This window comes from Bacillus rossius, chromosome 13 (genome assembly GCF_032445375.1).
Source record: "Bacillus rossius redtenbacheri isolate Brsri chromosome 13, Brsri_v3, whole genome shotgun sequence".
Classification (NCBI taxonomy): Eukaryota; Metazoa; Arthropoda; class Insecta; order Phasmatodea; family Bacillidae; genus Bacillus; species Bacillus rossius.
Genome location: NC_086340.1, coordinates 47,650,521 through 47,673,096, shown reverse-complemented (window position 1 = coordinate 47,673,096; position 22,576 = coordinate 47,650,521). Strand labels below are relative to the sequence as shown.

The 22,576-nt window shown below is 36.2% G+C and overlaps 1 protein-coding gene across 1 annotated transcript in view; it reads right to left on the bottom strand.

Moving 5' to 3' along the window:
• Positions 1-319: 319 nt before the first annotated feature.
• LOC134538538 (1-phosphatidylinositol 4,5-bisphosphate phosphodiesterase classes I and II) overlaps positions 320-22,576 on the bottom strand; it is a 106,093-nt gene continuing 83,836 nt past the window's right edge. The window contains exon 21 of the mRNA XM_063379946.1: positions 320-22,224. The gene's annotated coding sequence lies outside the window, so the exon portion shown is untranslated. The remainder of the gene's footprint in view (positions 22,225-22,576) is intronic.

The following is a 22,576-nucleotide window of genomic DNA, read 5'->3' as shown; positions in this document are numbered from 1 at the left end:
TCAATATCAAACTATGAAAATAACCACAACTGTACAGGTGCAAGGTGTTAAGTTGTCTGGCAAACAATCTACTGTTATTTCCAAGTCTCCAGTCAGGGTGCTTTACGAAGATTGTGCGTCACGTCTGCAAGAATCCTTCGAGCCGATGTCCCACGCAAGCAACGCTGGGGCAGACACGGAGCTAGCCTCATGACTCCTGGACGATTACAACCAAACAGGAGCAAATAAGACTAGACCCATGCCAGGTTTTGGCACCAAACCGGGTATGATGGCAACAAGAACACACATGTTTATGGACAGTCAATAAAAATGACAAAATTAATATTCTGTATTTATTGCTTAGCTTCTAAATGTTACAACAATTACAAACATAATTTCCTACTGAACAAGTAGTGGTTTATTTTCAATCACACATGCACATAAAATATTTGTTTTATTTTGAAACAATATCACACAACTTATTTCATTAACTTACACAACAATGTTTGTGATCGCACGCCATGATGCCAGGAATGTATTGTTAACTTGAAAACTACAAATCATTTTCAACTATGCTACAAATATCACTTTAAATATTCAATTCATTAAATTTAAAGTCAGCATAAATTCAAACAATCAAGACTATTTGTATGATACATTGTAACATAAGCTGAAATTTCAGGTTAAAAATACTACCACATTACTGAATCAATTTTTTTTATCAGTTTTTCATTTTTGAAGAGAACACAAATACAGTAAAAACAAAAAGGTATTCACCAATGTACTTAGAAAAAATCACATAACATTTAATATTATTCAATACATCTAATTTTATATGTTAGTCTAAGCTAAAAAAATTTCTGTTCGAGTTATTGTCGCCAACTCTAAGAAAACACACAATACATATGCAATGTACACAGTAGACAGCCAGCCACCAGTAACTGTTCCTCCGTCAGTATCTTTGTAGATTAATAAGGTTAGTCCCAGTTCAGTTGGGTGCAGAATGGAAGAAAAGGTGGAAAATAAAAGTAGAATGCGATAAAACCAAATTCTAGTCTCGCGTAGGGCATTGTTTATTCCTTTCTGGGAATCGTTTGGACACTTTCTAGAATGCGGCCTTATTAAAATAGCATTAGTACTCCAATTTATATTGAAATCAGCTACGCATAATACAAACTGAAACATGTTGTAAATAAGGTTATTTTCACATTGTAAAATTATTCTTACCTATGAATAAAACTAAAAAAGAAAAAATTTAAAAAATGGCAAAATACTGATTGATATGCAGGAAAATGTAATATCAGAGATGTGTGAATATGGGCATTGTGTTCATACAGAATTCAATTATTTTGAACATATTACACATTTTATTATTAATAATCAATTAATAATTATTGTATACAAAAATTTAAGGATTCATTTTTTATTGATTCAAGTTAGTAACATGCCCACCAACAGCCTATGAGTTTAGTGATGGGCACAGCACATACACATTTAATAAAATTTGTTCATTTTTCAATGATGATAATGTTAAAAATTTAGAGTTTGCCAATTACATATGAGGAAGTAAGCTTTAAATCAATGAAGACTAAACAAATATTGCCACAAAAACCAAAATTTAAAAAAAAAAAAAAAAAAAAAAATTAAGAGCTCAAATATTACTTGCCCTGTAAGTTAAAAGAAATAGTGTATTTGAATATTTCTGAAATAACCACAAGCCCAAAAATTATTTTTAATTTACTTAAATTACCTGGTATTGTTTATTTAACTTATCTATATTAAGAGAATTGACTGGGTTAAATATACAATTATAAGATGCAAGAAAATTTCGACATTGCATACTCTCGTCATCTTCAACGCAAGCAACTGCACTGAAACAACATCGTACCACTGAGGATTCATGGTCGTTGAGAGCTATTTGGACACTTCAAAACCTTATCTCACTAGATTTTAAAACTGAACAGCATGTATTATTTACACTGCTAAATAATCATGCAGTAAAATGACATAAAAAAATAAAATCTCTAAAAGCGGTACTCCGAGGCGTTCGGGTAAGATAGCGAACAAGCACTGCCTTGATGGGACACAACCGTAACCTTACACACAGGCCGTATTCTAGAATGTGTCCAAACCGATTTCGGGAAAGGAAATAAACAGTGCCCTACACCAGTCTAGAATCTGGTTTTAGCACATTCACGTAGACTTTAAACAACCATCGATACAATTGTTCCGGCAAAAAATATTAAGAGATAGCAGCACTATAATATAAAAATAGAACAGTCTTTATATTTTTCCAGTAATTTTTGAAGTTGCAATTATTTATTGTTATGACTATTTTTGTGTATGAAATGTATTCCAGTATAGTTTCGCTATCATGAAGTTTAATTTGGTGCACCAACACGCTTGGTACCTCCTCCGATAATCACAAAAATGACTATACATGAGTTAATGGCACCAGATGCGGTTCAGCCATCTGGACGAAATCAACAAAAAAATGAGCTGTGCGCATGCGTGGAATTTGGGCAACAGATTGGCAATGGATGGGACAAATAAGGGACTGGCCGTGTCCTATCACACTCTAGGAATATGTTTAAGAAACAAAACGCCTTATTATTGTGTGCAACACCAGCCTAAATGATACTTGTGAGACGCAGCAAAGTGAAGTGACACACGGTGGGTCTCCTCCGACGCAGAAACAGAACAGGAGCCCAGCAGTCCACACTGTACGAGGCACATCATGTGGAGTGACAGTTCACACACATGTAACATTCATATAAAATCTAAACCACAAACATGTAAGTTAATATATATTTTCGAATAATGTTTACACTTATCACATTCACATGTGTCCAAAACACACATTATCTGTGTGCTATTAATATCAAAAATAACTTACATTACAAAAGACATTTTGTAACAAAAAAAATGTTTTAATGAAAGTTAGCCTGTTTTCAAACACTTGCAGATTTCATATGAAATGAAAATTTATTAATCACATTCAAATAAATAATGTGATAAAGTACACAAATAATTATTTCTAGCTGTCCCACAAATTATTATCGAAAATGTTTTGTCGCATAAGAAATGACCTACAATAAATACAAAATATGATATATGAAAACAAAAATGCATGTTACAGTAAATAAGTAGTATTTACAGTTTTAAAAATAAACACTATATGCAAGTGCTTGATTCTGGACCACTTACAGTTTAAAGAAAAAAACATAAAAACAATTTTTATACTATTAGCACAACCAATTTATTAGCAACATTAAATAATACAAACAGCATCCCCTTTGAAAGTAAATAAAGTTGAAAATATAAACACTAGCCTCACAAATCACAGGGACTCCGGCTAGACACATGAGCATTCAGCAGCCGCCTGCGAGCCACAACACTGAGTAGATGATTATCTTCAGTATAAATATCAAGGCTTCAGTAAACATCCCTACGAATATTTGAAATATGTAAGCGATTGAGAGGAACAAAACTCCAGAAATCTCCAACAGCAGACAGCAGACATTCGAAGAGAAAGTTGTTACCAACTGGTCACATTTCTTGGCTTGGTTGCATTTTCATTTTCTTTCACTATTTTATGAAAAATATAGTTGTGTTTATAATAATAGATGGCCTACATGTTTGTTAAAACCAAGAAAATTAATGTTATTTTATTTTTGAAAGTAATTTAACAATGAAATTTTGGAAAAATTTTTCTCATAAAGTCAGTGCATTTGATGTGTTTCGGGTAGTTTTGAAACAGTTATGATGCAGTTTGTGTAGGCAGGGAGTTAGTGCACTTGGTGTGCTACAGGTGGTTTCAGAACAGCTGCAATGCCTTGGTGCACACGGTGTGGGCAAGCTGTGGAAGCTTTGTTGGCTTATTCTGTTATTCCATGCCATGCCATGTCTCAATGGTTGGAAAGAAATAAATAAAGAAAAACCTCATTTTTATAGCAAAAATTAAGCACAAGGTTTTTCATGCAAAACAATTGACAAGTATGAAATAATAAATAAAACATGCCAATTAATACTGGAGTCAAAATGAATAAATAAAACTGACTTGTGACAGAAACATAGAATAAAGGAAGAATATGTTTAAATATAGGTTGTGCCTACTTTGTAAATCTTGGCGAACATAATAAACATAGTTGGTAACAAGACACAAGCTAAAACTTCAAGAAGCAATAATTATAAATATGTTCCTGGGTAGTTTCACTGTCAGTTTCATTTTGCTGGCTTAAGGGTCTTGCGTCCAACGGGGTTTCCCGTCAACCTTGTTGGATGAAGAGCGGACCTATGAAGTGTCGGAGCTGTAGTCGGCTCTAGTATCCGAGTGAAGCTCTCTGCAAGACCCAAAAAGGGCGTGTGATGCGAATATATAGCCTCTCCCGCTTACGGCAACCCATAGCCTTCCCGTGGCGCCAGTGTTTAAACAAATATGGGCAATTGCCGGGGGTGCCCACTCCTCTGACTTCCTCGGTATGTCGGAACGGGAATTCTGGTGGATCAGTAAGTTGGGGGTAGGTGACTACGACTTGCCCCTGCAGAAAGTCCACTGGGGGGTTTTGGACCCCCAAACCCTAGGTGGTGTCTCAAAGCATCGGATTCAAAGTGAAGAATCCAGTATGCATATGGAACAGCGAAGGGCGGCAGCGTGGCGGGGTTTCGCTCCCTGTCTGGGCACCCGGGCTCTGGCAAAGCTGTAACCTTCGGGCGGTGGATAGTCCAAGGGTCGGCAATTAAGGCAATCCATGGTATGGTGTTACCATACCTACCCGGGCTCTGGCAAAGCTGTAACCTTTGGGCGGGGGAAATGCTGATATTGAAGTACCCGAGGACATCCAAGTCCGGATTAGGGGGTGCTCTCCCGCTATGAGGCTGCCTGGGAAAGCACTATACCTGAAGATGAAGGGTGCCATGGGACTGATCCTTTACTGTGATAGTTCCCTGCTGAGATTTCCTCAAATGGCTCAGGATCAGGATTGGAGTAGGAAACGTGGTGGTTGTGGTCCTCCTATGCTTGGAGAACACTCCGAAGGGTCCCCGCCCTGTTGACGAGTGGAAGTGTTGAGCTACTTAAGCTCGGGTACTAGCCTGCTGAGCTAGTAGAGGTTGGATAGGCCTCAGCTGGATCACGAGTAACTGGGTGACCGAGGGGTCCCAGGGATGTGAGAGGTATGGTTCCGTGTCGTTGCTACTCAGATCCCTCAGAGGGGGCTGGCTCTGTTGGAGGTCAGAGGGTGGACGGCGGAGCTGGGGGTGTTTTGGTGGGGCCGAAGTTGGGATGGGTTCCCTCAACCTCTCGACCTAGCTGGGCACTCCCCAGTAACATGCCGCGATTGGAAATGGCGTATCTATTTCTCGGTTTTTAGAAACCCATGTCAGTCTCTGGAAACAGTGCTTGGCATGTAAAAGAACCATCTTTCTCCTGACCGGGATCATGCCCTAACGGGATTATCTGCCTGGGGGAGTTATGATGAATTTTGAGATGTGAATCTTTGAATCTTGTCAGTTTCATTTGGCACTCCAAAACATTTGGTATGTACCCTAATATTTTACGTAAGTGACTATGTGGGTATATGTTGCTGTACGTATGTCCGCCCTCTTTGTTCTACATTTCCGTTCGTCGATTTCCGAACTATTATCACAAAATTACTCTAACCGAATGATGTATAACAAAAGCTAAGATGTTTACACATCATAATTATAAATATGTATGTACAGTATCTAAAGGAAATTTTTTAAAAACAATAATTCTGATATTCATTTTCAGATAAGTAGTTACAGATTAGTTTATACACTTAACTCAAGTTTGAAACATTTTTTTATGACGTTAAAATTTAAAATAAACAACAAAAATTGTTTGGGTGTTAATTTTGCAAAAAGATGGAAAAACTGAAAACAAGTTGATTAAAATTTTTTATAATACCAAGTAACCTCCCTAAAACTGATAATATACGTAAAATGTTTAGTAAAACTTCAAATGTGAACAATTCTGCCTAGAATATACAGTCTTCACATCATCAGTAGAGCTCAGATTGGTGAAAGGTTTTTAAAACACCTAACTGTATGACAACATATGCTGGAAACAGGCTATTTGTCATGTTTGCCTGCCTGTTCAGCTTTGTATTTGTTGTCTGTGTGGTTGGTATTGTGGTAGGAAGACAAGCATGAAACCAAAATTACATTCTATTACATTCTAAAGAATGTGCTTGATAAGCAATAGCTACTTTTATATTAAGCTGGGATTGTCTTTGAGTAAGCAAGAGGTCACAAAACTTCTCCCTTTGCAAGTCAAAGTTTTAGAGCCATTCATAAATCATCTCTTGACGTCATCATCTCTTGACGTCGTCCGGGCCTGCGGCCCCTTTGAGCTCGATATGACACCGCCCAACCACCGTCTCAGTTAAAACCTCCCGCTCGTGCCTGTGTGTGTGTGTGTGTGTGTGTGTGTGTTTCTAGCCCGGCAAGAGGGCGCTTAGATGCAGTGCACCGCACCCCTAAATATATTAATTAATATTGTAATCCTTTTTCTTTCCGCCCCAAACAGTGTAACGATGGCTATGCATGTATGTGTTTTTAATTAATAACTTCATGGTCTTTTATTATTTAATAAGTCCAAGCACGAACAAGGACGCTCCCTAGCGGGCGACGGAGGAACTAGCAGGCAACTCATTTAAATCATGTTTTATGCTTATACGTAATTATTACAGACGGTCTGGACATGGAAGTAATTTAATAATTATTGTAAAGGGATTTATGTATTTTCTAATAGTAACCCGGGGCACGCTACAGCTAAATTGTAACGGTAATTGTGTTCGGCGCGAAGGGCGCCATGTTGCCACCTGCAAGCGATGAACTCAGCCCAGTCTCTCTCCCCCGCCGGCCGAGGGCGGACGTGTCTCTGCCTTGAGGCGACCACGTGCGTGGTTCGCCTCCTCACCTAATCGGATTCGTGCCTCGGGCGTTTTACAGTTGTATCAGTGGAGGATCGTGTAAGGACGTGTACCGTGAGTAGAATAAAAGCCAATTAACTGTGTTACGTGTTTTGTGTTCGGGGAGCCACGTGGGTCCTTAACCTGGTCAGCGGCGTGTGGGACGCCCTGAGAGCCCACCGCGGAGGAGAAGCGTGCCCGACGCTGAGAGCGGGCTTAGGTAGGGACAGGAGCTGCGTATAACATCTGGAGGGCTAATATCTCGCCGCACACGGGCCACGTAACGCCCTGAATAGAGTCTTTCAGCCGGGTCCACGTGCCCACTCATGTGGTGGCGTCCATTAATTTCCACCGATATTTTCACCACAACACCGGTACGCCCTCACTCTGAATAGACACACATTCCAGGACATGTGTGTTGTTTCAAGGTCAAAAATTCACGAAATGCACCTCTACATATGAGAAGACAGCAGTACCAAGTGTTACTAATGCCTTCACTCTTGACAAAACAACTGAAATTTAACTTTTTACTGCACTTAAGTATTTAACACTTTAACATATCTATCAGCCACACATACATCACCATCAGAACTTCAACTTTTAACTGCCGTTAGGGGCCGGAAAAATTCGCAATTTGCGATAGATGCGATTTTTTTGCGAATTTTGAGGTTAGATGCGATTTTTTACTAATTGTTGTTATAAATGCTATATTTGCGAAATCGCGGTAAAATTGCCATTATCGGGCGAAAAACCACTATAGAATGCAACAAAATGGCTTGAACACACATTCCTCAAAGTATTTTTTTTTGAAAATAGCCACCATAACACAATTACCGTAAACAATAGCTTCTGACAAGGCTTGTTGAAGGAATAAAATCCGAATCCTAACCTTTATTTATAAAACATTCCTTAACCAAATATCACGCATGATAGTATAGAATAAGTAATTTTGTAAATTTATTCTTTACGATTTACTCAAGATACCGTTGAATGTTGTTTAGAAAAGAATGTTCACACTACTTATCGACGCAGTTATTTTGTTTTGTTAGATCACATCACGTTCGCCTACGTTCGCCATTGCATCGTGTGTTGCCTGTTCATGAAGAGTATCTAACCTAACAAAACAAAATTTCCCGGGAAGCGCATCACGGAAACCAACAACCTAGAAAATATCTAGGTCGTTGACGGGATCGTAGTGAACTTGCAAAGATAAAAATGAAAATATTTTAAATGCTGAAAACTACTACAAATATTTTAGTACGCGGTTTTTTACATTCGTTGATAATCACTTTAGTCTTCAATTTTTTTTTCTGATCAATATTTTACATAGGGACAAATCATACATTTTGTGGTGCACGTTTAGCGTACTGAAGTTGGTCAACTCGAATCGTCAGTTTGTTTCCATCTGAAATTACTAGTGGTCAAACGTTTGTTTACAAATACCGTTTAATGATTTTGGTTTGTGTTAAAATTCGTCATAATGGGTATAAACACTATTACAACTTCTTGTATTGTTATGTAACTTTAATATCTTATGCAAATTTCTCAAAAATAGATGCTAATTTCTGGAAAATAGATGCTAATTTTCAACATCATAAATGCTAATTATGTAATAAATAGATGCTAATTTTTCCAGGCCCTAACTGCCGTACATATTCGACTACACCAACACGCTGAGTATATAAATAAATACGTACTTGAATAACGTTGCAAGGTAACAAACTAAATTATATTTACATATTCACACTGACACTCCAGGCTAGGCGCTGAATGCTGATGTCTTGAAAGTGACTAGAGTAAAACAATGGAGTATGAAATGTAATGTTAAGCGTACAGTAATGTTGGGGTTTAGTTGAAAAAGGCACAAGTGAAGCAAACTTAGTCCTGGATACTTCATTACACTTTAGATTATTTAATAATAATCTCTTAAGTTTATTTTTTAAAAAAAACTAAAGAAAACTTATCAATAACTAACAATTCAAAACAGCCAAGCACTGTTCCGACACTTTTGCTAATGTAAACATGAACACATATGTGCAAGTAATACTTCGTGTTTCGTTATAGTTGTTAGGCCATAAAAGTAACTCAGTAACTCATATTGCGGCTAAAAGAAGTCATAGTTAATTATAGATTCTTAACAAAACTATTACTATTTTGTGACTGCAAGCAGTCAAAGAAAAGTATCCAAGACTTGACAATTAGTTTCTCCAGCCACACAGCGTGCGAGAAGCTGTGCATTGAACAGCACATGCATGACTACCCACTGCTTTGTTCCAGGAACATGCGGACATGGTCATAAACAACTGACCACTTTACACATGAACATTACTGCCAATGACATTACTACAATACGGCCCAAACAGAGAACAGCTGACCTAGTACTAGTACGCTACTGTGTTATTTAGGATGACTTAGCCAGTACCTGATTCTAAACGCACTCACATGTGCAAAAAGTTGATGAATTTGGTTTCATAAAATTACAAATTTTCATTGGAACGAAGCACATGCTTCTTGCGTCGCTGTACAGCTGAGCGATTCCGTCCCCTCCCTTCGTCGTTTCCCCCTCTCTGCTACCTCTTCCGCTGGTTGGATTCCCCTCCGCATGCCCGCTCCTTCCCCTGCAGTGCAGCTCCAGCGCCCTCTATGTCGTGCTTGTAAGGGCCCGCGAGCTCTCGAGCAGTGTGTACTGGTCAGTATCAGCGATGCGATGACGGTAACTTGCATACTGTAACGTTACATTTCTTGCACGATGTGGCCGTGGGTTTTTTTTACATACATTTGTTACGCCCTTGTAAAGTTAACTTTAATCAGCCACGATGTTTGTTCTAGCCGTTTGGGATGTAGTCTGGGCATTTCCGTTTGTGTCTCGCTATACTGCCAGTTTTCTTACGTGGTTTGCATTGCCACTGGTAAACATACTTTTTCTTTACGCCACAAAGATATTGGCCGCCTTGTTTTGTTGTGGGGCTTTGATTAGTTTCATTTTTCTTGCTTGTTTTGTCTTTGGCCTTTAACGCCATAGGCGCCATTTGCTGCGCGAGCCAATATAGAGATTGGGCTAGTGTAATCTCTCCCCTGGCCGCACCGAATCTCCACATTTAGGGCCATATATTATTCGTTTTGATTGTCTAAATTGTTTTGTTTGTTTGAATCATTTTTTATATGGCCTGCGTAGCCCGCCAGGGTTTTATACTCCTTTAATACTGCTGTATTTTAATAATCTATTTTACTGTAACATATTCTATATTCTCAGTATTTGTTTTCATGTTGCGTTTATTGAGGTAACTTATCACATCATAACGGTTCTTGTTATATTTGTAACTTTCTTGCGGACTTGTTGCGATTGTTTTATTGCATCTTAATAGAGCACGCTTTGTTCACATACATTGTTATGCATGTATTAAGCATTTATACTCATGATTGTTATCAATAAAAAACAAGTTAACAAATGTGGTAGTCCTGTTCTATAACAACATTTCCACCTCTCCCTTTACTTTAACAGCTTGCCGTCTGGTCGAACCAGTGAGTCCACCGGGCTGCAGGAAGATAGTGCAAAATTATTACCATTTCCGTTAAACATACTTTGAAATAGCTCAGCACAAAACACATTAAGCACATTTATATTAATGGAAGCGTAAGCAGTACAGAAATAAATGTGAACAAGTCAATTGATTGGATGGAAAGGAATTTCTCCTACTACTACTGTACCCTATTGAAATTGCACCAGTATTGTAATGACCATAGTGCATCTAGCTTCAGTATGGTGGCTGGGTTGAAATATACAAACTAGGGTTGCGCAAATGCTGGTATTCTTTAATAAATATATATAAAATTAAATAATTGGTCAATATTTTCAGGAAAATGAAAAGAAATATTTTTGTTAGATTCAAAACTGAAGTTTTCCCCAAAATGATTAAAAGTTATTTTTTTTTCTGAAATATGGAAATAATATACATATATAGGCTAAGGTAATCGTATTTAAATAAAAATTATTTGTTGGCCTACTTTGCAAACTAATAATACTTGTAGAACAAAAAAAAACTTACCTACAAATTTCAAATCATAACTTCAGAACACACAAGTAAAAAAAAAAATCATACAACATGTGAAGCTGGCTACTCTTATAGCTAGTTTTAAAGTAATTTTGATTTGTAAGTTGTCATATATAACAGGGGTGCCCACAAGGGGGGGGTAACGACGCAGACTGCGTCATTAAAATTTCAGGGGGGGGGGGGGGGTGGTTAAAAGACGATAAAAATGTATATATTATTTACATAATTATAGCTTCTAATGTGAAAATACGTTTCTGGTGCTTTGATAATTGAAAGGGATCTTGTAAATCAGATTGGCAACCCCGCACTTTCCTCAACAAAAGCAGTTTGGCATCTGTCGGTTCAGGATGGAAATATTACCTGATATGACCAAAATTATTATTAGAAAATCAGTTTTAATTAATGCAAAATGTGATAAAATATAATACTAAAAAAGTAAAATATTATAAAATAATTGAGTAAATCATCGAGAAAATGGCATAAAAAAATTCCGTGGGGGGGGGGGGGGTTATCATTAGGTTAGGGGGGGGGGGGTTATCATTAGGTTAGGGGGGGGGGTGAGTCATAGTGTTTAGGGGGTGGGCACCTCTGTATATAATATGTATTTTTACTTTTGAAGTCTCATAATGTTATATATTACAGATCATCCTGTATGACTGAATAGGTATGATTTTTGATATTCAGTTTTCTTATTAGAAAAGAGAATATGTAACTCCTAACTATTAAAGTAAGCTTATATAACCAAAATTAACATTCTTAGGCACTCAAATATTAATTCAAATTGAAAAAATTTTATTTGATTGACTTTCGTTGAGAATTTATTATCGAAAACAGAAAAAGAACAGTCTCCGTGATTTAATATTCAATGCATATTTAATATGAACCAGCACCACTCTTCTGCACACACAAGGCAGGGATACGCAGTGACACAACCAGATGTTAAGTAACTAGTCTGCTAGATCAGCAGTGCTCAAAATGTTGCAGTAATAGACAAAACTAACTGAAAATATCTGCATAATAGCTACAGAAACCAAACAGTGGATTTCCATGCATATGCTCAAGAAGTATACTAATGTTATATTAGCAACATAAACTATTCTACCGTTAAAAAAAAATCTATTAGTAAGATACATGTCAAACTAAAATCATATATTTTATAACACAATTTATTAGCTCACCAAAAATAATGCAGCAGACACTGAACCTAACTGCAAGCCCAAGTCTATTCACTTTGGTTGCCTACAAAATAAAATTTAGTCAAGTGCTATCATAAAAAATAACTAACATAATAAAAAAAAAACTAAATTTTATAAAAATTTCAAAACATAATTTGCAATAAAAAGCTAAATTATTTTTCTTAAATAATAAAACATGTATTTACAATATACTCAGTAATATAAAAACATACTTAAGAATATATTCACAATTGAGTAAATTACTAAATTTATAACCAAGAGTTGTACAAAGAAATAGGTATAATAACTGACAAAAAAATAACAAACAACACAAAACAGGTACATTATTTAGCTTTTAGTATTAGTTAAGTAACAAAAGGAAACCACAATTTGGTTCAAATATTAAATACCTTCTTTTAATAACTAGGGTGAAAGAGTAATTAGCACATACAATTATTACTAAAGTATGATTACAGAAGAAAGTTGACAAAAGTCATGAGCATTACAAATATATACAAAACTAATAACAGTTATACACAGATATAAATTTATATTAAAAAATATAATATTAATTTGAAGATGCAAAGAAATAAAACAGATGAGCTATTTGTAAAATAATACAAATGAAAAATATATCTCAGTATAAATTGTAATAGGCCGAATGATTCCCACGACAACAACAGTAACAATGAACTACAACACTCACTAACAGTAACAGTATCATATGGATCATGTTCTGCACAAACTGATAGCAATTTTATAACAATAACCGTAAGAATACAAAATACATTTACCTGTCACAGAATAGAAAAATGAAGCTCATTGATTTTCTATGCTGATTCTACATAAGAGAAACTAGCATTTGCCACATATTTAGTTTACATCCGAACATGAACAGTTCAGGACATGTGCGTGCACTTCCCATGCACTGTGCACAAGCCAGCCTCACAGGGAAACTACAGACAACACCAAGCGCGACATTGGACCGCTCCGTCTGCGGCAGCGTAGAAGCACGAACCAGATCGCTCACTTACAGAATAACAATGTCTTTGTGGTGTTGCATTAAGAAAAAAAAAATTATGTTTGTGATGAGACGCAACGCGTGTGCATGTTTAATCACAGAACGTGTCCAAGGACAAAGTCAAGGTAGGAGGAAAGATGACAGTCAGCCCGCTCGTTCCGACAGGAGTCGTGATGGACGGGAATGGGATGGATGACGCACAACACACAGCTCAACCGAGCGCGGTACCTAGTGTCGACACCAGGCACTGCACTCCGACGCAGATAACCCCCGGGAGCTGTCTGCAGACAAGCGTTGCCAACTTCACACGACAACACACTCACCCTTCACCTTGCAACTGACAGGGCATCTATTGTTTGCCGAGTTACTCCGTCTTGCTGGGATTGGTAGGGCAAAAAACCTAGCACTCTGCACACTACAGAATTTTTTTAATATTGTAAACTTTACTTGAGTGCCCATATCAGCCTTAAATTTCTTAAAAAAATATTTTGAAAATGTTCCAAAATGACTCACAATGAAAATGAACAAGGTAAAAAAAATATATATTTGGCTCACAGAAGCATTTGAACTACATGACATGTATTATGGAAGCTATCACAATTAAAGGGGCTGAGCGAGCCAATACTAACACAAGGCTGTTGTTAGAACACAAGGTGTTGTTATAGCAATGGCTTACACTCAGTTTAAATGAACAACTAACGTCATAACGGAAAAAGGAGGAAGGTTTGTAAAGACCCAGGATAGATGCCTCCCAAATACTGGAGTTTACACTACATAAGACTATACTTTCATAGTATAACTCATTGACATATTTTAAGGTGATTAATAAGAATGTAGAAATTTGAGAGCTTAGGCTCAAAATTCACACACAATAAATATTTAAATGTTAGAACATTTTCGACAACAGAAAGTCATACTTAAAGATGTTTAATTTGTATATTTAAGTGAAATTTACAGACACTAAAATTTTGTAAGGGCTGCCGTTGGCTGAAACTTTGTTTGGCTCACGTATCCAGACCACACTGCGATTCTGACATGAGAGGGCGAGACGTGAAATTCAAAAATAAATAAGCAAAGCATTCAATGGAATTATTTCATCAAATTAAAGTACACATTCTAACGGTCTGCCATCGGCCTTAATGCAAGCTCTACATCGCTTCATGAGTTGGGCATACCAGCGCGAATGAATTTATTCTAACAGTTTCAATGATTCTTTGATGCTACTTGGCTGTGTTTAAAACAAGCGGTCAGTGTCGCATCTTTATAACATGCCGAGTTAGCATCGCACATGTTTTTACAGTACGAATAGTCAAAGCTACTCAAAAATGTTTTTTCTCCAGAAGTGTACCATGTTTAATTTTATTTTGAATTGTTATCAATAGTATGGTCATTTAAGAGAGTATTAAACAAAAAGAGAATAGTATTGATAGCAGTATCTGATAATTTGGTGCAAGATGAGGCTCTGTAAAGCCCCGTGCAGTAGCGAGACAGCCTCGACGCGCTACTGGCAGTGGAACGGACCTGGGGCTACCAGAGCGAGTGCGTGCGGTGCTGCCACTACAGTAACGGCACGGCACCGGCAGACGGCCCGTGCGCACGAGGAGCGAGAGGAACCGCAGCAGTAGCAACAGAAACGTACCCAACAGGAAGACCTTCACATGGCTAACCAGCGACTGCATGGATCCGGCAGTTTCAGAACAAGAAGGGTGGTTTTCACCAGACCACCGTTTCCGAGTGTGCAAGGCTAACTCCAAACATGTCAAGACGCAAAATTCAAATTTGCACGATACTGTTGGCATTCCCTACCACCCACTAAATTTATGCCATGCAAATTTGTAACAATCCTTTACAAATTAATACACATATACACAGTGAGAATGAATTTGAACAACAAACTTTGCCTGCAGGTTAATAATTACAAAATGAGTTGATGACCTCTATACTATTTATGGTCTAAAGTCCTTCCAGGTGTAGTATACGTTTTCTAAGTTGGGGCGGAAAACATTTTTATTGAAAAAAAAATATAGAGAAAGCATTTAAAAAGGAGCACTGAGAACCTAAATAATGTTTTACAACCACCGTGAATTTTGTGGATGTAGCAAAATTATTTCATTTAATTAATTAGTAGTAGGTAAAATCTTTTATTTTTTTTACATATTTTTGTGACATGTTACCAGATCAAGAAAGTAATTTTTCTACGGCCACAAAATTCCCAATGGTTAGAGAACATCATTTAAATAAACATACTCCAGACACTCAGCGCTCCATCTTAAATACTTTCTCTATTGTTTATAATGATGTTCTGCTCCAACTTCAAAGATGTATACCAGACCTGGGAGGCACTTAAGAGTTTTATACCAGGAGTCGTATGGAGGTTTTCATTTTATTTTGTCTTGATGAACCAGCAGACAAAGTTTGTTCGTCGAATTCAGACTCACTCTGTATACAAACCTATATTCGAATACATACTTATACATATACACGTGTGTGCGTGTGTCTGTGCATTTATATGTGTGTGTGTGTGCGCACGTGCGCGCTTGTGTGTGTGTGTGTGTGTGTGTGTTATGCTATTAGTGGTGGTATCAAAAAAAAATTCATTCAAAAACAATTTACATACCTACTTAATCACAAACCTAGAAGGGAGAATCTAATGGTTATTAAAGCTATCAATATTCATGGAACCCCGTAAAATTATGTGTATAAAAAGAGATTAATATCTCAAGTTAACAAACTGAAGCCACAAAGAAAGTTTAAAATTTTTTTTTTGAACAACACAATTTTAAAACTAAGATTACAAAGATTTCCTTTACTGATACAAAATGTATATTTTAAACTTTATGAACTTAATGATACTAAGTAAAAATGCCACCATATTGCCTTTACTGATACAAAATATATATTTTAAACTTTATGAACTTAATGATACTAAGTAAAAATGCCACCATATTAACAAGAATTAAGTTTTTATACTGTCAGGACACAAATTTTCCTATTCAAATACTGGTAGGAAAAATATTTTTATATGCAATAAGTTCGGTTGAATTAAAAACAAAATGCATAGAAAAACAAATGCCAAAAATTAAAAAAATGTATTGCAATACTTATTAATAAAATCTTACAAAAAAATTTTAAGTTTTTTTTTTAGTTATAACTATAAGTTGTTCAAAAAATATGTTTCCCATTAAATATGAAAAATTGTCAGAAGATCAAACACTATCAGTTTGTACCAACACACACCTATTTTTTACAACATGGACTACAGTATTCAGTTACAGGTTTACTGCATAGTCTTTGTATTACTAAATATGTACACCAATAACAACACCTTTACAATGTATATCTAAATATCAACAATAACAACATCAATAACAAATATACCAATATTTCCACACACATGCAGTATTCAGGCCACAGCATATCATGTTACACTGTTTCTAATAAGTCATGTATTTCTGTACAGTTAAACCAAAATATCAAAACTTAAAATATATATATATCAATAACAATCATATCAATAACACTGAAATAAATTTTACTTCTTTATTTTAAATAGTGAATTGAAATGATGTACAAAAATATGATATGATGTTTCTTCATAGAAAATATCTTAAACATACTTTTTCCATTTTATCTTTCATTAGGTTAAAAACATTTGCAATAATTTAAAAGAATTATACTAAATAAACCAAATTATTAAGAATACAAAATAACTATTGTTTGAAATATCACAATCCTAACAATATCCCAAATACTCTAAAAATGATTTTTTGAGACTAATTTGAACTGGCAATTATATATCACACTCGTTTGCCAGTATATATTTTAAAGTTTAATAACAAACAAAAAACAACTACAAATCTCCACATGAATTATTCAACAACTTTGTAACTCTGTTCGCAGTAAATGTTGGTAAGTTTTAAATTACTGAACTGTAGTTACTTAAGGAATAGAATTTTAAATATTGAATGAAGAAAACTATGACAATTATGATAAAGATACTACATTGATAAGTGAAGATTGAAAAATATATATTTTGTACAGGCATCACTATTGACATTTAGAACAAGACACAAAAATTATCTTTACAAAACCACAAACATTTATATTCAGTAATGAGTATTTGAACATGTCAATACACATATTTAGAGCAATAAAAGTTGTTTACAGGCTTAAAAGACACACATAACTGATCTGCAATACAATGAGTGAACACAATACATTGAAGATGTGACAATCATTAAAAAATTGCCAAGCTCAACACATTTTGACCATTGAATCACAAAACTGGGAGTTAATTTTACTTCCACAATCAGCACACACTATACAGTCAGTCACACAATAGTGTTCCAGTTGAGATATAGTAAACTTTATTAATATTAACAACGTAAAATACTTAAGTACTATTTTATACAAGAGACTAGAGTCCGTAATCACAATAAAATTTAGAATTTATATGCAAAATTTAAATTATGAACGTTATGATACAGTAGAACTTTCAACCTAACAGTAATCTCTCGACTGAAATGAAACATTGATCCGACTGAAGAACACCTTGTGGCTACTCCCGAGTGGACCCCGCACAGACGCTCGAGGTCTGAAGTCTGCGGTTCGCGTCTCCGTGCCAGTCACAGCACGGACGGCGTGCCACACAACAGGAAACAGTTGAAATGTTTGAAACCATTCTACATATTTTGATTATGTGAATTCAGTTTCTTGAGAGAGAGGTTTTTTTTCTTCTTTTCCAAACCGAGAACTAGCATTTGTAAAACTATAATACTAAAAACACTAGTGATTTCTATTCCATTCATCTTTAGTGTGTAGCACTAGTAAAAAACACCAACTATAAACTAATCTTTTAAAAAAAAAATATTAGCTAATGAAATATTTGACCCCTGGGAATCAGATCCCTATTAAGCTACAATACATTCTAGGATAAACTAAACTTGTTCAAAAGTTATAAAATAGGAAGAAACTAGGCTGATGCAGTTGTTTAGCACACTACAGATGCGAGTGCTGTACAACCTGCAGTGTATCGCCAGCCGGTGAGAGTGGTTGGTCGTATTAGCTCGTCACCACTCCAAGGACCCCGGGCCGGCACGATGTCCCAAAGCCGAGCGTCAACTACTTGGAAGATCCCTGGTTATAATAGCTCAGGAGAGACAATTCATTACTAGCCAAGGTTCAATATTTGCTTTAATTGGTAAAACAATTTTGAAAGCGATAGAAATTACTTGTTTGTAAGATTAAATTTTTATACATTTATATTACCAAAGAAATTTTGATAAGGTTTTATAATTTTATGCAACTGAAAAAAGAATTATTTTCTGCAGCATTAATTCTTATAAGACTACTTGCGTACAATCGTATTGTCCTGTATTGAAAGAAGAGTACCTATCTGAACCAGTTGTTGACTTTCCTGATGATCTATCGGCGGTTCGTAAACGGTCTCGCCGTATTTATCTTTTAGAAAATAGTCATGTCAATTTCGGCTATGTAATATTTCACCTTGATATTTTCTCGGAGTACGACAGCAGCAAATTGAAATTTATCACGTATTTTGACTATATTTTACATATCATAATTTTTTGATATGGATTCATAGCCAGTTTTGGATTCTACGTTTATTACACTTTATTTTTATTCTAAAGTTCTGATATTTTTAACAGATGTTTGACTATCGTTTTCACACTGAGTTGAATGCCATAAATTAATACAGTGAAACCTCGATTCTACGTACACTCATGGTTCACCGAAATTTGTCCTTACAACAGAGTTGTACGTACGAAACAGCGAGGCCAAATTACGTCCATTTGTGGCTATCCCCCCTCCCCCCCCACAATTTTTCCCACCGCTGCCGCGGGAAATGAATTGCCGTTGCCGTGTCCTGCTGCCACGGGAAATCACCTGCCGTGTCTATATATTATGCTGATCTATTTTCGATCAAAATTTTGACCTTTCTCCGCATACGGCATGCTATTTGCAGATTTTTTTTTTATTTTTTACTGTGACGCAATGCGTATGTAGCCCGTAAATTTTCCAGCAATTTAGTAGACCTATATAAGCTTTAAGTTGTCCCATTTTAACCTTACCAGAGATATGGAGTCACTGCGTTCATTACAACATTTTCCAAAACCTTTCATCTGGTCTCGAGATTTCGTCCTTGCTCAAGTATGAAAAACCATAGAAAAGATAGTAGTTGTCTACATCTGCTGTCAATCCATAATTGAAGCTTAAAGGCTTATATTTTATTTGTGAACATTATGATGCAGAAAACACTTAAAACTGTCATTTAGCCAGACACAGCGGTTAAAATTTTAAGTTAACTTTTCGGTGTATGAAAACTGTATTCACTTCACTTAGATGATATAAAATATACTTAAGTTAAAGGAAATTTTCATCCTCAATAGGTAAAGTTAAAACCAAAAAAAATAATACCTATTAGTAATAAAACCTAATAAAGCATTCCCTTTAAGTTTATTTAAGTGTGAATATTATTATTCAACCCTGTAACAGTATAGCAGATGGAATCTGCAGTCTTGGTTGCAAACCACCAGAAAGGAGCAGGAAAGGAATCTGCCTCTTCTCTAATTTAAAATCAGGTACTATTTTACTATTATTGGAGTAGCCACAAGTCAAATCTTTTCAATTGATCCTAAGCAGGATGTTATAACCAAAAAAGTTAAAAAATTTAGTGGTGAACAACATAAAAGTACTTCTAAAAGTTACAATGAATTGTGCTGCCAAAGCAGGGAAGTCGAAGGAACAGTCGCAGAGGCAGGAATGTCGCAGACAGCCGCCGTCTCTAGCCGAGGGGAGCGGTCAGCACAACTCGGAGGATCAGCCGGCTCCGAGTGAGTCCACGACACTTCCTTGCCTCTAACCACTGTTCAGTTATTAACAGCACGCTTCAAACAGGCCAAATAACAGTACTGATGAATTTCAATGTACTTGAAACACCAAGTTCAAAGAAGAAAATATTTTAAATATTTTCATTATAAATAGAAAGAAGATAATGTTCAATTAATTGCATATTTGTACTGCCAACACAACAAACAACAACAACTACGAATGTCAGCACATGAATCTCAAAAATGGACTAAATTAAATCTGTACACATTGCTACTGTGTATTGTTGCCTCTACGATACACAACACACACAGCCTCTACTTTACAATGTTGATTGTCTTCATAATTTCTTAATATTTACTTTGTCCACTAAAGATAGGTTATTTACAATATCGCACATCCCCAACTAGGAGGCCAGGACAGTACATTCGGAACCAGACGCAAGCAGTGGGACGTTTTAGTGTGATAATACAAGGACAGACATTAAAGGAGAAAGCACTTTCAAAATTATAAAATAATAAAAACCTCATATTTTTAATCACGTAATGGCCTTCCTCAGGAGTAAACAACTCTACTGTGTGGTACGCATTCCGTAGTGTTGGAACACTCAACTGTTTCTGATCAAATTTATGGGGTTCTATGTGAGAGTTTTCTAGTGTTTCTCCTTTAATATCCATCTCAATATTATCAAACATGTATGTTGTACCCAATGGGTATTTATAAACTTTTCTTTAACAATTTTAAACAGTCCTGTTTTATCAGTTACCTTATAAACAATAGTTAAAAGATAATAAACATTGAGGTAAAAAAAAAAAATATTACATGCAGTAACCATCACATGAAGTCAACAAGGAACTACTAAACCCAAAACTACGACATACTCTGAATAAAAAATAACACTTGTTTTATCATACAAATATGAAAACCCTTTTTTTTTTAAATGTACAAATACAAACACTTTCTTTAAATATATAAATATAATTCACTATCTTTAAAATAATAAATACCAAGGTGGTCAAAGTGATAATATGAACACTTGCTTTCTTATCTCCCTGAACTGTTGAGGCCCGCCAACCCGCGGACATGCGGTGCTTCACGGGACACCACGCAAGTGAAAGCTGCTCCGGATGTCAGAGTGATGTCTGTTTGCCGAGAGCATTCAAGAGTACGCTGAGGGTGGATAACTAGTTCTGTTTCCAGGTTTCGTTTCTAAACTTTATTTTTATAAGAGTGAAACCTGCTAAAAATGTTTTAGAATAATTTTAAATAACGAAACATCCAGGACAGATTATTCAAAGTACTCACAGAACTTTCTCCACCATATACCGTTATGATTAACTCTGAAATCCAATAGTTGCCCTATGGACAAAAAAAGATCGCTCGTCAGTCCACAACCTGGCTCTTGGAGGCCGCACTGCACTGCAGCATCGCATTCACGGCACAAACACACGCCTGGCTCGGCGGGCCCCTTTGTGCAAACTGTTCAACTTCATAACCTCAACCTCTAAAACAGTACACTTAAAAATAAGCATTACCAACTTACGTAAAAAAATTCACTAACCCGTTAGTGAAAAAAATCTTTCACAATTCAATAACTTCTTCTTAAATAAGCCAACTTGTGTAAACGTTTACTCTGTCAACCATAACAAAATGTGCTAACAGAAAACCAACTACAATGTGAAATGCAAAGAACAAGCAACTGCCTGATGTATTCATGAACACAACTTCATTTTTACCGTAATCTTGCTATTGCACAACAAGCATGAAAGATCACGTGACTTAAAATTAAAAAAAATAGGTACTTTAATATTCGTGACAACGCATGTTGGCAACCCAAATTCATTAGCATTTTGTTTCCTTGAATTGATTTACATAATGTACTGCACTGGTGACCTTCTCAGAATACCGTATACATGTCAAGTTATGATTTTTACCTATATTCACTCAAAATACTATAAAACAGCAAAACTGATTGTCCGTTTCATGTTCTGACAGCAGATTCTTGATGTGTCTGAAGTACGTAATTCACGGAAGAAGTGGAGATAAGTAGGAATCTGCATGCTACCAGAGTGAGTTTACGAACTACAGTCTACAGCACTCACTATGTTCTTGATAGTGTCTGCACTATAATACTGGGTGAACAGAGTAGTTACGTCACCTGTCAGATGACTGCTACCAAACTTCCAATATGCAGAAGGTAAGCGTGACACAAACATCTGCAAACAGTAAAATAATTAACCTATAAAACAAACACTACTTACAACAATAACAGCTGTACTGTCCATAGCATCTACAACGCTTTAAAGAACAGGGTATCAAGAGCGGAGCTGCCCCGACACTCAAACCAACGTGTTCTCAGCACTGCCGGGCCTTCCTCGCAGCCAATCAGAGGGCTCGAGCTGGCCAGATGCCGTGGCACACTTACTGTTGGCTTGCTCCCACTTCATTACAAATACTATAGAAGGCTCTGTGGTGCAGCCTTTTCAACTGTGAGTTAAGTGGCTAGTTCAGTGTTATGGCATGTGTAGTAGAGAGAGACACAGTTCTTTCTGCTGACATGCACTCCGA